This window comes from Balaenoptera borealis (assembly GCF_965194805.1).
Source record: "Balaenoptera borealis genome assembly, chromosome: 11".
Classification (NCBI taxonomy): domain Eukaryota; kingdom Metazoa; phylum Chordata; class Mammalia; order Artiodactyla; family Balaenopteridae; genus Balaenoptera; species Balaenoptera borealis.
In genome coordinates this window covers 19178999-19196858 of record NC_138868.1, presented here as the reverse complement: position 1 = coordinate 19196858, position 17860 = coordinate 19178999, and the positions used below count along the sequence as shown (strand labels likewise).

At 36.6% G+C, this 17860-nt stretch overlaps 1 protein-coding gene across 10 annotated transcripts in view; it reads right to left on the bottom strand.

Moving 5' to 3' along the window:
- LRRC4C (leucine rich repeat containing 4C) overlaps window positions 1-17860 on the bottom strand; it is a 1238963-nt gene that overhangs the window by 976460 nt on the left and 244643 nt on the right. For all 10 annotated transcript variants that reach the window (XM_082343760.1, XM_082343757.1, XM_082343756.1 and 7 more), the window contains exon 2: window positions 1055-1244. The gene's annotated coding sequence lies outside the window, so the exon portion shown is untranslated. The remainder of the gene's footprint in view (window positions 1-1054; window positions 1245-17860) is intronic.

Sequence of the window (17860 nt, the reverse complement as noted above, 5' to 3'; positions counted from 1 at the left end):
AGAGTGAAATTAGACACTGTGACATAAACAAAAAGAATTCAAGATAACAAATAACTCTGTAACCACATAACCCAACTGACACGGAGACAAGTTCTTAATATCATTAGTTCTAGTTTAAAATCTTCTAAAGATATCCATATATAGCACAGAAGTCACAAACTCTGAATTTGGATTTATCATTTCTTCTAAGAAACCCCACCTCTTAGGATCTCCCTATCATCCATCCCCAAACAGCACCCCAGTATATAAGCCTATCGATTCCATAGTCAACAACATATCTTCTTTAGATGGTTCACAGCCAAATTAAATCTCCCACTCTAACAGAGCATACAGTACCAGAATGGTGAGTTATAAGGGTTAGAAATAGGTGAATAACATGTAAGTATTTAAAATGGCCAACTAGGAGCACGAGAAAAAAAATATATGACAGGAAAAGTATATACTGTAGACTATGATACTACCTGAAATGAACATATGGATAGTATATCAAATTCTTATTGCAAATCATTTAAGACTAGGAAGACCCTGGCATCAGACTGTAGTACTTGAATAAAGGTTCCACCACATAATAGCTAAGTGACAGGCAAGGATTCATTTGATTGACCTGGACACCTAGCAGGCCAGGTTCCCAGAGAGACAGTTGCCATCCCCCCTTCCTTCAAAGAGCAGCATCATTTGGAAATTAAAACCCAAAAGGTATGGAAACTGGTCAAAACTGAGTACTTAAGGCAGGCATCCTGACAGAACGCTGATAAGATAGAACAGTGCTGAAGGTCAATAATCTAAACAAAAGGCTTGGGTCCTGGACCCTGATCCCACCAAAAGAGAAACTCCCAGTTATAAATGCTGAGGTTGACAGGGCTGGAAGCCAGGAATCTGCTACATCACAGAACTGAAACCACAAAGTTTGGACCTCAGCCCCAAACCATCCTAGAGCTGGTGTTCCCCCAGCCATGAAGCTTAGGAGCCCCACAGCTCAAGACTGGGACCCCTCTCAGGTCTGATGTCTTACTCACCAGTTCCCTGTGCACCTGGCATTGAGAAGCTTGCTCACCTGCTACTGCTCTGTCTCTGTAAGTTTTCCCCTCAACCAAAGGCTGGTCCCAGCTGGTATGTGTGCTTTCAGGTCATTCACTCTTGATTACTCGACATTAGATGATCTTGGACAAGTTGTTAATTCTCTGTGAGCCTCCGTATCCTCTTCATCAAATAGGGATAATGACAGTAAATACTTCATTTGGTTTCTGTGAGGATTAAATGAGATAATCTATGTCAAGTGTTTATTACAGCACCCACACGTAGCGAACATTCAAAAATGCTAGCTATTATTAGAATTTAGGATTTAATTCCAGGGAATTTTTTTAATATAAATAAGGGAGTTTTTTTTTTTTAATCACATCTCAAAAGGAACTAAAAGATAAACTTGAGAGCTTTCATTAAGAGACTTAGAGAACCCTTATTTTACCTGCGACTCCACTGTTGATGTGGTAAGGATTATTTGACAATGAAGTGATTCTGAGTTTCAGATCAAAGAAGGGAGATTTATCATATAGAAGAGAGTTATACTTCCGTTCCTAATTAGTGCCTAGGCATCTGTTTGTACTTCTTGACAGGTGAGGAATGGAGAAGTGGTGTGAGGGAAAGACAGCCCAAGTAACTACACTTTTTTTCCTACATAATTATTCATTCATTCATTCATTTACGCATTATTTCCTTTTTTGCAACAGTTACACGTTGCAATACACAGTACTAAGCACCATGGTGTGATAAGAAGACAAAAATCAAGCCAACATTGAGAAGTAAGAATTGGCTTGTCCAAAATTTATTCCCTTACATGCCAGTCTACCAAAGGAGTTGGTCTTCTGCAGATCATGTGGAAGGTAGCTACAGCAAAATGCTTAAGCAATCAATTCTGGTAAAATGCTGATGTAGCAGATTCAGCCATGTTCAGGTATGTCAAAGGTATGTCAAAGAGCTGGGACTCTAAGGCTTACACATTAGCACACTGATCCTGTCAAGGAAGAGGTGTGTGTCCTCTTATCTATGAATGTCAGACTTAGCAGAACAAGACTAGACTTGGAGCTAAGACGATGCCATACATGTAGTTGATGGATTTTGGCTCTTAATCATGCTAGGGAAGGAACTATCATTTTGCTAGTTAGTTTCTTAAAAGCTTTCTAGATTTGCTAGATTCCTGTGTGCAGCCCCCAAAGTACAATGGGAAATTGGAGAGCATAGACCTCTACCATGGTGAATGCCTCCCACATAATGTTCTTTCATCAGTCCTAGTGTGTGTTTCCTGGTGTTTTGTCATGGTTTGATCAATACACTTGTTACTCTTAAGAAGCTCATTACATGGAAGATCATAAGACTGCTAAGTGTACTAAACTAATACAATTAATAGAATAAGATGCTGTGGGAAAAGTATGTGCCATGTCCGGGGGAATGATTTATTTCCTCTACTGATAAACCTCTGGCTCTCTTGGAGGTGTTGGTTAGAATCCAATCCTATACCTCTGACCATTTCTCTCCCCACAAGAAGAGGAGTGGCTCTACTGTATAGGATTAGAGCACCTGTACCATATGCTCTTGGAAGGTGAGAGGCAGGCTTTATTCCAACATGCAATTAATCTGCTCTGTAACTACACTTCTCACCATAGGAGGGGTCAGGGGCCAGTTTTAGGGGGATGATAGGAAGTCTGTTTTGGCTTCATGTACCAAGTATGTTTCTCAGTACAGCTTTACTATTAATAAAGTTAATATCTGAACATCTGAGGAAGTCAAAGCTTCCTTGTCCATTCTTCAGTAGGTTCAGAACTCGAAAGTGACATTTGATTCAGTGTCTCTTTTAAATCTCAAATATTTTTATTCAGACCGGAGTTTGAATCCCAATTGATACTGGAAAGATTGAGTTCAATCTTGAGATGCCAGTGCACTCATTTGTCCATGGTAATAATATCTACCTCATTGGATTATGTGGGGATTAACAGATCACATGCCTGACATATAGTAGGTAGTCATAATTCTGCTTGTGTGATACATGTGATATAAAGAGAAGTCTAGACCAAAAAAACCTCCTGAGATTAGGAAGGCAAGAGTTGAATCTTGATATTAGGAACTTCTAATATGTTTTTAATATTTTTTCCCTTAAATACAGGAAATATTATTAAAAACTTAGCAGATGACTCAAAAAAATTTGAAACCTTCTTACCACCTGTGTTTATGCACTCCAGTCAGTATGACACTGCTTTTCAGAACAAAGAACCTGAGTGCCTCAGCAAGATCAAAGGAGGACATGTAATAAATTATTGTGGAAGTCACGTCTCAGTCCCTGCCCCTCCCGTCATTGCTCTGCATGTGTCATTTGAAACGCAATTCCCTTTGAATGGGCACAGAGCAGTTCTATTACCAGACATGACTACTTTTACTATTAGCAGTGGTTTAATGATTTTATGTCATCGCAATAATAGAAACATGACATTCCACTGTGACTACAGCTTGTGTGAGTCTATTTTTGGAAAGCTGATTTTGTAGAGGACATGAAAATGTGGAATCTTGGTTCCTGTCCCCTTAGTGAACCTTTCATGACTTTCTGAAATGAGCGTGGTGACTTGAAGTCTCAAACAATGATGGTTCACATAAAAAAACCCTTCTTTAGAGAAGGAGACTTGAGCCTGAATCCAATTTTCCCATCAGAGGAAGCATCCTTTTTGGAGTATTTCAACGCCTGAGTCCTTATTCTTGATAGGGAAGAAGCACACAAACAACAATAGCGGAAGTACACATTCTTTCTCAGTGGAGGACACTGCCTCAAATCTTTCACAGACAAAGTTGAAGGTAAGAGTCATAAACTCCCTCACTGTCCTTCACTCACATGGAAACACTATCACTGTCAGCACTTGACCCTTCACTGTCTTCTAATCTCAGACAAGTGATTCTCTCTTGCTTAAAGCCATCTCTACCATGCGTGTTCTTAATTCGCACCTCTGCTTTTTCTTGTGGGATCTTGATCCATTAGTGTTTTACTTTGCTCCTAGATTATCGCCTTCCCGCTTGCTACTGGACCTCTCCTTTCAGTCTGTTAACACACTAAAATCCTTGCCTTTACACACACACATGCACACACACACACACACACACAAGACCCTCTGTCTATCCCTAGTCACTGACCCATTTTCTTTCACAACCAAATTACTTAAAATACTTCACATTTGCAGCCTCCCATTTTTAAAATTCCTGTTTTCTCTCTTGCTTCTATAAATAAATAGGTGATTCTTCCTTGCCTTCTTGTTTCAAACAATTACTGCAAGTCTTTTCTTGTCTGTTCTTTCCCCTCTTCTACCCATGTCCACCGTCTTCTGCTCTCACCAATCTCCCCATATTGCTCAGGTAAGCTTCGTCAGTGACCTCATTGAATCCAGCGGTCAATATCAGTAATTTGAACATTTTGCTTGCATGTGAAACAAATGATACCTCCTTTCCCTTTTTAAAAATTCTCCTTTCTTTGGTTTCATGCTGCTGCATGAAATAAACTGTTTTATTTCTACCAGTTACCATATGTTTTCTCCAAATACTGGGCCATACACTTCACACTGTTAAGAAAGGTAGGGAATATTGCAATAGTGTATACATTTAAAAATCAAGCAACTGAAACATAAAGAAATTGAATAATTTTACCCAAGTTACCTAGTAAGTGTGAGGAATGGGATAAGAACACAGCTTTATCTGACACCAATATACATTTTAAAATTTGTTAATACGATAAATATTTAAAGCATACAGAAATATACCAGTTGTCACAACTAACAAATCTCATCTATCCACAGATTTAACACATGTTAACATTTTGCTTAACAATTTGGACTAATTTATTTTTCAAGAACTGATATATTAGAAAGAGTTAAAGCCCAATTTGTAATTCTCCACAATTTTACTCCCTTGCCAGAGGAAACCATTATACTCTAGAGCAGCGGTCCCCAACCTTTTTGGCACCAGGGACCGGTTTCATGGAAGACAATTTTTCCACAGATCTGGTGGGAGGATGGTTTCAGGATGATTCAAGTGCATTACATTTATTGTGCACTTTATTTCTATTATTATTACATTGTAATATATAATGAAATAATTACACAACTCACCATAATACTGACAGGAGGTGGAGCTCAGGTGGCAATGCAAGTGATGGGGAGCGGCTATAAATACAGATGAAGCTTCACTCGCTCACCTGCCGCTCACCTCCTGCTGTGCGGCCCAGTTCTTAACAGGCCACAGACCAGTATTGGGACCGGTACTGGGACCAGTTGGGGATCCCTGCTCTAGTGGGTCTCTATCTTTTACATCCAAAGTTTTTACCCTACTTTTAGATTGATACAGTCTTCTGTATTCCTCTCTCCTTTTCCTGATCTGGATATTAAATATTCTTTCTTTTCTATTGGTGTTCACTCATAAATTTTAAACATATATACTTAAGAGTTTATAGATAATCAATATGTCTAATCTATTCTCAAACCAAATAAGGCTTTAGAATGTATTCACACTAAACTTCTTTCTGTAATCTACCACATTAAGCTATCTTGTTTGTGCCTATAAATACTTTGTTTAAAATGACCAAGAAATTAGTAATATACATCATCTATCTATCATCTATCATCTATGTATCTATGTATCAATATGTTTTTTTACAGTCCAAGTTTGCTTACATTTATCTGTATGTTTATCAAGTATTTTCTAACCATCCCATCCTTATTTTGGGAGGAGGGTATTCAATTTCCTCTTACTGATTTTTATGCTCTGTTTTTTTGACTTTGTTTTTTGGTGAGAATGTATAAATTGTTAATTGTCACAGCATTTTTATGAGAATTTTTTTAAATTTAGATTCACCCCAGAATTATACTTTGGCTAAGTATAAAATTCTAGGTTGACAAGTATTTTTCATCCACCCTTTAAAGTTATCATTCCATTAGGCTTCTTGTCTCCATCATGACTGTGAGACATCTTTTGTAATTCTAATTTTTGTTCCTTTGATTGCAATAGATATTTCATCTTTGATTGCTTTCAAGACTTTTTTTTCTGATTGTGTGAGTTCTGAAATTTCAGTGCAATATATCTAGGTGTAGATTTGTTTTTGATCCTTCTGTCAAGGATATAGTATACTTGGTCATCATGAAGATTGATATCTCTTTTCAGTCCAGGAAAATTCTGAGCCATCTTATCTTTCATTTTTCTCTATCCTCCTTTTCTAAAAATTCTCTTGTATGTTTTCGGTGGTATGTTATCTTCCTCATATCTTTACACCCATGCTGCATGTCTGATTAATTTAATCAGATCTATTTCCAAGTTACTAACACTTATTTACACTTATCTACATCTTTACCAAATGTATTTGCTCACAATCTCCAAATCATGCAGCTCATTTCCCCACAGCACAAGATTGGGTTCCTCTGTCAAGTTTGGTGCCTGTGGTTATTTTTCTTCTTCTATCTATTTAAACTTTTACACATTTATTTTAATGTCTCCTCTGGCTAGTTCTATTATTTCTAGTTTTAGGGTGTGAATTCTATTTGTTGAATTTTCTGACTCTCTTTAATTATGGGTCCCCATAGGCGACCTGAATGTTTTAAGTAATCTTCGTGGAGATTGTTATGGACTGAATTGTCTCCTCAAAATCCACATTTTAAAGCCCAGTCCCCAATGTGACTGTATTTGGAGGTAGAGTCTTTAAAAAAGTAATTAAGGTAAAACAATGTCATAAGGTTGGGGTCCTAATCCAATGGGACATATGTTCTCATAAGAGAGGATGAGTAAACAGGAAGATGCACACAGAGGACACCCCATGTAAAAACACAGTGAGAATGCAGCCACCTGCAAGCCAAGAAGAGAGACCTCACCAGAAACCAGCACTGCCAACACCTTGATCTTGGATTTCCAGCCTCCCAGGACAGTGAGAAAAAATTTTAAAAAATCTGTTGTTTAAGCCACTCAGTCTGTGGTATTCTGTTATGGCAGCCCGAGATGACTTACACAGAGGTATTTCAGGAGCCCCCGTTTGCAGCAACACCCACTGAGTGCCAGTTCATATTCACTTCTTCATTGTGGTCATGGTTTCAAGAGTTTATATTAGAACTTTGTTAATTTCTCAACTTGCCATTCTCACATCACATAAGTAATACAAATTTGGAACTCAAAAATTTGTTTAAAGCTGTTTCACCTTGCATGTTTCTCAGAAATGACTCATTTTCACTCATGGCTAATGGTCAGAATTATGCTTTCAAAGATATAGTAGAATACCTTCCTGTCTCAAAGCTTTTTGCAGATAACACACATTCAGTCTCCTTGTGTAAGCGGCCCATGGCCTAGGCTTCCCTCTGAGGGTACTAAAATATCAGACCCAGCATTTAGGGTCTGTTTCCCAGTTCTGATAACTGGAAATGTTGGGCTTCTGATTATTAATCTTATCTTGAAATTTTTTCTTCACTCTGGAATCTAAGGCATCCCTTTCTTGTTTTTTACCCTAAGTATTTCAAAAATACTTCTTTCATAATCTGTTTGGAGTGGAAATAAAATTCTTCTGCATCAGCTTTAATTTCAAATAATGACCAGATGTCTCTTATGTTCTTTGTATGTCATTATGCCACCTCTCCTGCCCCGTGATATCTCTGACTACCTATTATAACATGCAAAAGCTAATTTCTCTTTCTCTGCTTGACAGTGAAATATTTTCAGAGGTTCAGTCTCCTCTGCTGATGTTCTCATTGAACAAACTAGTCTACTTCCAATGTTACAAGTAACTCATTTTTGAAAATTCCTATTTGACATCTCACCCCCCACATTCAATGAAGAGGCAAATTCCTCCATCCAGCCTTCTTAGCACTGCCATTTCACAGCAGCTACCATCAAATCCCACTTCTAGTGAGATAGTGCAGCTTCTCAGGACTTTTAACTTGCACTATTTAATAATTAGCCAAATTGACATCCATGCCTCCAGTCATGTTTGTTCTCTTCTAGTTTACTTTTGGCTGCCAGAGGTATTTTCATTCTTTTTAAAAAATAGCTAATCCATACTTACTCTTTGATTTCATGGATCTTTTCAATGGATTTCCTTTCCCTATAGAATAAAGTCCAAACTCTTTAGCTTGCAAAACCAAATCTTCATAATTGAGCCTTTGACTACTGGTCTAGATTTATTTCACACAGGGCTCCATACCACCACTTAGAACTCCAGTTCAATTAAGCCATTCATAGTGTCGTTTCCATGACTTTGCTCAAGCGATTTCCTCTGCCAGAAATAATCTCTCCTTGCCCCCTCTCCTCTTCTGCAGCTCAACATCACTTTCTCAAAACTTTCAGTCTTTTCCAGGGAAAGTTGACGACATCCTTCTTTGTATCCCTGCTAGAAATACTTATCCTTGGTGCTTATTATAATCTTAATTCCACTGATATAATAACAAGCCTGTCTTTTACCCTGAAATTGTGAGATCATTTAAGACATGGTTTCTCGACCTCAGTGGTATTGATGTATTAGACCAGATAATTTTCTGTTTTATGGGCTGTCCTGTGAATTGCAGGATTTTAAGCAGCATTCCTGACCTCTAACTACTAGATATTATTAGCTCCCACCCTTCACCAGACATGACAACCAAAAATGGCTCCAGACATTGTCAAATGTCTGAGGGATGGGTGGTGAGGGCATAATCATCCCTGGCTGAGAACCGCTGCTTTAAGATAGAAAGCACATTTCCAAAGTCCTGTGTTCAAGGCCACCACATGCATTCCAGAAATATTAGTTGACTGAATGAGTGCATGATGAATAAAAATATTTTAGTGATCAACAGACAGTATATAGATAGAAAGATTTGTAGATAGATAGATATCTGTTAGTATAAGTTATACTTTAAATAACTGAAACGCATAAAATATTTGACTTGCAAATTATACATTTGAATAATTCAGGGAGCTGAAGTTTAAATAATATCAGAAGGACATAAGATTGACTATATACACGCATTTCATAGTGAAAGACCAAATGCCAAGTAAGAACAATTGGCGATTTTGTGAATTGGTTGCCAGTTCAAATTTATTTTGCCAAGGCTAATGTTTAGTTAAGTCGATATTTCTGACAAGCATAAGAATTTTCATTGAATGAGCTTATGTTTGAATTTCAACAACTCTGCATTTAACCTGAAGGAAATATAATCTCCTGGGTGATTGTCAAAACAAGTGACTATGCTGACAAGGGGTCTCGGAGATTAGAGCTAAATTAAAAAAAAAAAAAAATCATTATATTCCTTAACTGTTCTTTATTTTGGCCACGCCACGTGGCTTGTGGGATCTCAGTTCCCCGACCAGGGACCAGGGATTGAACCTGGGCCTCAGCAGTGAAAGTGCTGAATCCTAAACACTAGACCACCAGGGAGCTCCCTTAACTGTTCTTCCTTTAGACATTTACTTAACAAATATTTAGAGAATGCTTAGAATGTACAAAATGATTGAAGAAAATAAAAAGATATTTTTACTCCTGTTAGTAGAGATAATTCATGCATGCAAATAATCTAAAGTGGAATCAAAAGGTTAAGAATGTTCAAGTGAAATAGCCATTCCTTTCATTTGGAAAAATCAAGGGAAGAATAATAGAAAACACAGCATGGAATTTTGGCCTTAGGTGGAAAACTAAGGTTGTTAATATCATCATTATTTGTAATAATATCAAAAAATAGAAAAGTTTTAACATTAAATATCAGTTGAATCACTAGCTCCATTTGAAAATTTTAGTTCTGAAAACTGCAATAAAATGCAAGACTATGTGTCCTATTTAAATAATAACATTAGGACATTCAGAATTTTGCATTCAGTTTGAGTTAACGGAGGACTCAAATGTAAAACATTACATAAGGACCAAAGCCTAGAAGAAAACACATGGCAATGTTAATGATTATTTCTGGACTGCAGGACTGGCAGGGGGGATATTACTTCTGTTCTAGATAGCTCAGTATTGTAAATTTATCTTCCATAGCTGTATATTATTTTATATATGCACAAATGATATGCTATACAAAGTTTTGTTCTTTGAATCTACTCAGGTTTGACATTATAGAAAGGTTTTCCTTTATTTTACTTACCACATATTCATATAATTCTGACGGAAGTTTCAGATACCACAAGGGAAAAATATCCTGTCAAATTTTATTTCTATACTTGGCTAAATGGTTGTAGATTGTGACTTAGTAAAGTGCGTAAATTTAAGAAACATAAATTTGAAATTTGCCATTTTGAAATTGTCATAGTCTTCCCTCTGCCCCTTAAAATTTACTTCTTAAAAAGCACTCACTCTTCTACTTACCAACCAAAAATCTGATTACAAATTGTGTTAGAAGATTTAAAAAGCAGTAGAAATGTAGACCAAATATACAAAAGCTTAAATCCCTCATCTTCCAGGAAGACGTTGGTGTAACTGGAGTCTATATGGATATCATCCTTATTTGGATGATTCACAACATCCTTCTCTTATATCGTAGTTATATGTGTAAATGTTCTGCCTCCCAGTGGAGTTTCTTAAATATCCATATGGAATCTTTTACTTTTTTGATTCAACCCCCTTGAGAGCCAGATGCATGCTTAGGTACTATCTAAATACAGGAATTAACAAATGTGCAAATAGCCAGTCCCTTGTAAACAGTAGTCACTTAATAAATATTTGAAGGAATGTATTCACAGAGGAAAAAAAAATTGGTCACAGAAATGACAAAAGTTAATAAAAGAAAGTAAAATAAACTCTCAGCATAATCTGGAATTATAACTACACCAGTATATTACAGACCTAAATTTCTTTCTCCAGGATTTAGCTTTCTCAAAAAATTTTATCCAGAGACCTTTAATGTTAAAGGGAAAAAAGGCTGATTAGATGGACTCCAACCTTTCCAAACATATACCATGCCGAACATGCCTCTGACTTGAGATGTATGTAACTGCTGTTCTCTCTGCATGAACAGTATTCCCCGGATTATCATAGTATTTGCCCTTACATTTCCTCAGGTTTCTGCTCAAAGGTCATTTCTTCAGAAAGGTGTATTCTGACTACTCTATTAAAAACAAAAACAAAAAATAAAAGCACTCTGATCAATCTTTATCTACTTACCTTCTTTTTAATAGAAAACTGATGTCTAACAATATCTAGTTCCCTATTTATTTGTGATTTAGTTCTTTTCCTAAATTTATGCTAACAGGAGCCCAGGAGCCTTATCTGTTTTATGCACTGTGCATCTCAACCTCTTAGAATACTGCCCAATACATAGTCTATGCTCAATAGATATGTATTGAATGATGAGTGAATGAATCAATGCACAAATTAACACAGTGGTGACTTCTTCTATCATATTCAACTCTAGGACATAGATTTTAATGCATCCATTATGACCCCCATCTTGACATTCTTTATAATTTTAATTTTTTATTGTATTTCTTCACTCTGTTCCATGTTTCCACGCAATCTGTATTTTTTTGTTTTGTTTTGTTTTTGCTATCCATAACTGCAAAAACAATAGCAACAGAAAACAATCTCTATAGCTTATTGTCTTAAATTATTTTTTTCTGAAAATTCTCCTATATAACACTATCTTAAATTTGGGGACTATTTAATTCTCAAGATGCTGTACTATTGACATTTTAATGCTGCTGGCTAGTGTTTTCTTATGACCTTGAGCAAAAGTCTTCCTGAACCCATCTGTTAAAAAAGAGAGGAAACTACTCTACCTTGCAGGTTTGTTGAAAGTATTTTTTGAGATAATGATTTCATGTAAATCCCCTAACCTGGTGGTTCTCATCTGCTATGCCATAATCATGTAGGAAATGCTGTCCTTCATTGCCCAGAATGATTGGTCTAGTGAGGAAGGCAGTGATTGCCTGAGGACATGAGGCTGAAAGGTAGATTTACAGACACCAGTTTTTTGCTTTTGTTTTTCCTATTTGCTGCTTAACTTTTGCATCATTTACATTATTTCTAAGATAAGATTTGGAATCTGTGTGAATACTTGAATTAGAAATAATAACCTTGCAACTGGGTTTCTTCCTTATCCTTTAAAGCTTTACACTTGTTACCTGGGCTTATCAATGGGTTTTTGACAAATTTCTCTATATTTGCTGTTCCTCAAATACCCATACTCTCCCCATGGGGGCTTTATGCGTACTGCTCCCTTTTCTTGGAATGTTCTTCTCAGATATCCACATGGCTTGCTCCTTCATGACCTTGTGGTCTATCATCATGTCACGTTAACAATGAGAAAACTTAGCCACCTCCATTCCCCATCCCAACACTTCCTCTCTCTTCCCTTCCCTTCTTTTTCTCCTTATCATTATAACCATCGGAAATATTACACATATATCTATGTTTTAGCCTAACTTTCTCCCATCCACACAGCAGACAATAAGCTTCATGAGGATAAAGACTTTACTGCTGTAACACCAGCTTCTAGGACAGTGCTGGAAACCTAAGAGCTATTTAATAATAATTTGTTGAATGAATGAAAGCATGAAATAAATGCTAGTTAAGTACCAAGAATGGGAACTAAAACTGCCACAAACACAAAAGCCGTCACTGCTCTCAGGGAGATTCCAATATGGTGGGAGGTTAGATATTGAACAATTACAAACATGACGGATTCACAGGCTTAATCCAAATATGCTAAAGGACAGTATGATATCTTCAGTTCAGGCTATCTTCCCCCAGATGTCCAGGACTTGAAGTATTCACATGAAATGAAGGTACAGGTAGAGAGAACTATGAGAGGAAGGTGGAAGAAATGTTGAACAATTTTTGTTTGTCTCAGTCATGGTGGGAAAAACAAACAAACAAAGATTCCTCCCCCATTTAAGGACGTAAGGGATATCGTTCACATGTAGGTAGGGAGAATATTTAAACTAATGATCAGATGAGCCAGTTAGTAAAGAAATATAAGAGCTGGAACCTCATGGATTAGCTCGGTGACCTCAGCAAAATACTTGAACTCTCCCATATGTCAATGTACTAATTGGTAAAATGAAGACAAAGAACCCCCCTTAACATGCTTCTGAAATTATAACATGAGAACATTGAGGTAATATATTTAGCACAGTTCTTAAGCACATATGAACTATTAGTGCTATTATTTAGTATATTATTATTTTTATAGATACCACCTGCTTTAAAAATAGATTTGAGAAAAGTAAGATGAAAGGACAAATTTAATGCTATTATAATCAAGATGAAAAATATGAGACAAGGAATGAAGGGTGATGAGGTAGATATTCCAGTTGGCTGTCCTATAAACATTTCCTCTTCTGTCTTTCTAATGGAATCTAGAATTTGTGTGGGACAACGTGCTTGGCTCCATTTCCCAGGACCCCCTACAGGTAGGAGTGACTATTTAATTAAGTTCTAGCCAATGGAATAGAGGTGGAATTTTCTGGCTGAAACTTCTCAAAAAGCACTTTAAAAAAATGGGGACTGGCTCAGCTTAATTATGACTTTTACCTCTTATCCTTCTACTACCTTCTTCCTGGAATATGGGCAGGCCAGTTGGAGCTTTATCATCTATCTACTAACCATGGGGTGACTTCAGATATGGAAGCCCTGAACTAAGAATATCAGAGAAGAAAGATAGAGAGAGCCTGAGTCTCTGATGATATCAAGGAACTATGTCAGCCTAAATTGCCACCTCCTGATTCCTCTTAAAGGGGAGTTTGGCTACTTCTTGTTTAACCACTTCTTAAATCTCTGCTTCTCACAGCTAAACAGAATTTTAACTGACAGAGGTGAGATGATTATCCCAAATAATGAGAAAAGAGTCTAAGACGACCTCTTGCACTTATATATAACTAAGCTGTTAACTTCCCAATAGCCATGGAAAAAAACAGTGAAAAGGGACCCATGAAAATTATAAAGCTCTTATGAACTAATACAAAAATGAAGTCCAAATCTAGTTACTGTTAAATGTATTCCAGTCATTAGAATTCAAAAGAACCATTTCATGCATTTTTATGTAGAAGAAACATATATCTTTATTTGTATATTTGATAGTTTTTTTGAAGATATAAATTGATCCTCCTGTGTTCGTTTCTTATAGTGACCTTTGACAAAAATAAAAATGTTGAATGTTATAGTTGGACTGTGAGACCACTGCTATGGAAAAGGCAAACACACATTGTTTTCTAAATGGTTGACCTGATTTAGAAATAGAAATTAAAGAAGGTAGAGGAAAGAAGAGTTGGCATAAAATCTTGCATTCTTCCAAAATGAATCATTGCCGCCTAGCTGCACACGGAAGCTAAATAGAAATAATTTTGATGTTGACATTTTTGTAAAGTACCTGAAACACAAGTATGATTTTAGTAAATGAAAGGTGACCCATTTGCTTTTTATTTGGGAAGTGAAGTGACAACATTCAGTTATAAAATTAAAGCGCTCGCTCAGAAAGAGGGTTACCCACATATATACCCCAAGGTGAACCCAAAGAATTACTGGAGTTAGGAACAAGACACTTAATAACCAGTAGTTTGGAGCTAACTCGAGTGTTTTAATAAATACTTAAATGGAAGTCATAGAGATCAGCACCCTAGAGCATGGAGAAGACTAGCCTAGATGCTTTCCAGAGTAGAAACCACCGTGTGCTCATCCTGACCACCAAAAATAATTTTTATTGGGCTCATGTATACCAACTCAATTATCTATTATTGTCAGCTTAGTGAACTACTGGAGAATCAGTGCCCAGGTATGGAATACTAAAATAAGAAACAGGGGGATGTCAACGGTGCATTCAAATGATGCTCTGCTAGTTAAGAAAGGGAGATTTTTGCAAGGGAAAGGTGTTCTCTGTTAAATATGGAAAGCAAGGGAATTCAGAATAGAAAAGCTGACAGAGACAGGGCAGCCTTAATTTACATGTCAACTATAATATCTGCCTTATAAGACTATTTACTTGGTAACTCAATGACATTCCTTAAACTAGTTACCGTAGCAACTGTCACATGACACATCAGGCTCCAAGACACAGAACATCTTCCTGCAAGAAACAAAAGCACCATCAATGTCTCAGAGGAGCATTACCGTTTTGAGGAATGCTGGTGGTGTGAAGGAAAGGTGTTAGCCCTGATTCACTGTGATTTTTTAAAATTTCTACATTCTGGTAGAGTGTCAACACTGCTTTCAATATTCTTTTCTCTCCCATTTATCACTTCACTGTCTTTTAAAAAAAATGTTAATTACCTAAATATTAATTTTCCGTTAAAGCTGCTAGAAAGCTTCCCACAAATCAATCCCAACCTACCTTAGCAATTTGGTTTTCGAAAGAAATCCCTTCAAGAATTCTAGAGTTTAAAGTTTTTTTACATGATGACATGGATCGTTGGTGTCATTGTGATGCTTTGTCAAAATTGTAAATGTTTTGGTTCCAACCCAGACCAATTAAGTTAGCATATTTGGGGTGAGATGTAGAAATTTGTATTTTTGGAAATTTAAACTAGTGGTGTGTTTTTTATAAGACTTTTATTTCCTTACCTCTGTTTCTTTGCTATGATTTTCCTCACCTTAAATACCTCTCCTTAACTCCAAACGTATAAATAGCACCAGCAACTCATGTCTTAGTTCAACTGTCACTTTCTCAAAAAATAATTGTCCATTTCTCACCAACAAATGACAAATTCCACTACTTTGCTACTTTTCTAATTTTTTCAAATCCTACTTTATTTAAACAGTGTATTAGACACATTAATATATATATATATATATATATATAGGTGATCTTCTCTCTCTCTGCACTCCCATTGGACTTTGTATAGCTTTTTATTATAATTTCTTCCACTGCTTAGGCTTCTCTGAGGATAGAGATGATATCTATTCAATGTTTGTGTCCAAGTGTCTGAAACATATAGTTATCAACAAATGTTTATTTCATTGGCCTAATGAAATTTTTATTAGGACAAATTTCATTGGCCTAATAAAAATGAAATTTTATTTCATCTCTCTACCCTTTTCTCATACTTATTCCATTTCAACCACAATGACCTTCCTGCTATGCTTTCAACTCAGGGCCTTTGAACTGGCTATTCCTTCTACCTGGACTCTCTCCTCCCAGGTAGACACAGGGCTCCCTTTCTCACTTGCCTCAAATGTCACCCTCTTACTGAGACCTGCCCTAGCCATTCTACTGCAAACTGAATATACATATTCCATCCTGTTTACTCTGTTTTATCTTTTATTTTTAATATAATTAACTTATTATATAATTTTTTGTTTTTCTTTTCCATCCCACTAGAACATGAGCTCCAAGATCAGAAATTTTTGTTTTGTACCTTGCTGTATCCCCAGCACCTAGAACAATATCTTGTACAGATATTTGTTGATTAAATGAAGGAATGAGTGAAAAATTGTTCATCTATTCTTCTTTTCATCCTTCCATCCAAACATCTCTATTAATTGATGACTGTTAGGCACAATTCTAGTTGCTGGAATCTTCTTAATGAATTTTGAAACCTCAAAACCTCACACAATTATATCCATTCTGGCCATTAAAAATGTGTCCATATGAAACGATTAATCTTTTAAGTTAATAAAGGGCAGGTAGCTATTTTTTAAAAATGAAATATCAAAATTTAGACTATAAACATTTGTATTACTTCAGAAGTGTGTCCTTGAAATCAGTCTTGTGGTGGCACCAACAAAAAAGAAAAATAGAACACTTTAGAGTTTTGTATATCATGAGATTTGCAGGCTCTTAGGCTAAATTAGCTCTGGTTGCCTAAAGGATGTCTTAGGTAACTGCATCTATCCCCAAGCATTACCGCATCTAATTCCTGATGCCATGCTTTGGGGGAAATATGAAGAAATCAGAAAAATGCAGACAGCCCCTATCACAATGATAAAATGCATGAGTACCCCCAGACTGTGAGACAGAGCAATCGAATTAGAAACATACAGCCTGGAAAACCACAGATTCTTTGAGGGGGAGGTTACTCCTCTGTAAATATTTAAGGAGAACAACAAAGAGTTAGAGGCTATTATTCTAATTGTGTAATGGCACACTGTTTTTAAAAGCACTCTAGCTTTATATATGTGAGAATCTGCGTTAAGTAAGACTGTTTTTGTCTTTTCACTTCTGGGGAAAACTAGAATTAGAAGCCAAAAAGAATTTCTCCAAGTCACTGTTTGGCCTAAGTGGATTCTTAACTGATGCTAGTGGGCAGCATGAAGGCCCCAGCAGGGGGAGGATCTCTTTGCTGAGTAACTGGGATGGATAGCGTCCTGCTTTTCTTGGAGACAGTGTAGGGAAATTAAGGGAACGGCAGGCTATGCATGGTGTCATTGTGGGGAACGCAGGCACAATAAAAAACATTCAAGTTTTTGAGAAACCACAGTAAACACGGGACTTTACTCTCTTTAGATTGGAAACAGTCTCAGAAATGTATGCACTGAGATCCACTGTCTGTTCCATAACCATTGGCAGGGAAGCTAAAAGGAGCCATTATGTTGCTGTAGAGAGCCAAGGACTAAAAGTCACGAGACCTAGGTCTCTGCCCAGGTGGTATAATGACCTTGTTTTTCAAGCTACGGTAAGTTAACTTCTGTATAATTCACTTTTCTAAGCTACTAAACGGGGTGAGTGGTTACCCCCAAATACCTTATAATGTTGATAATGGTGAAGAGTCTCTTTAAAATGAGAAGGTACATGGGAGAATCAATTTTTTTTCCCCAAAATGAAGCATCATTCAAATGCCTATTTAATTAGAGTATATGTCTGCAGCTACCCAGGAGAAATAGACACTTCTCTAAAATCCATCATATCCTGAAGTTCAAATCTTCCAAGAGGTGTTCCCCAAAATGACCAATTCATTCTTT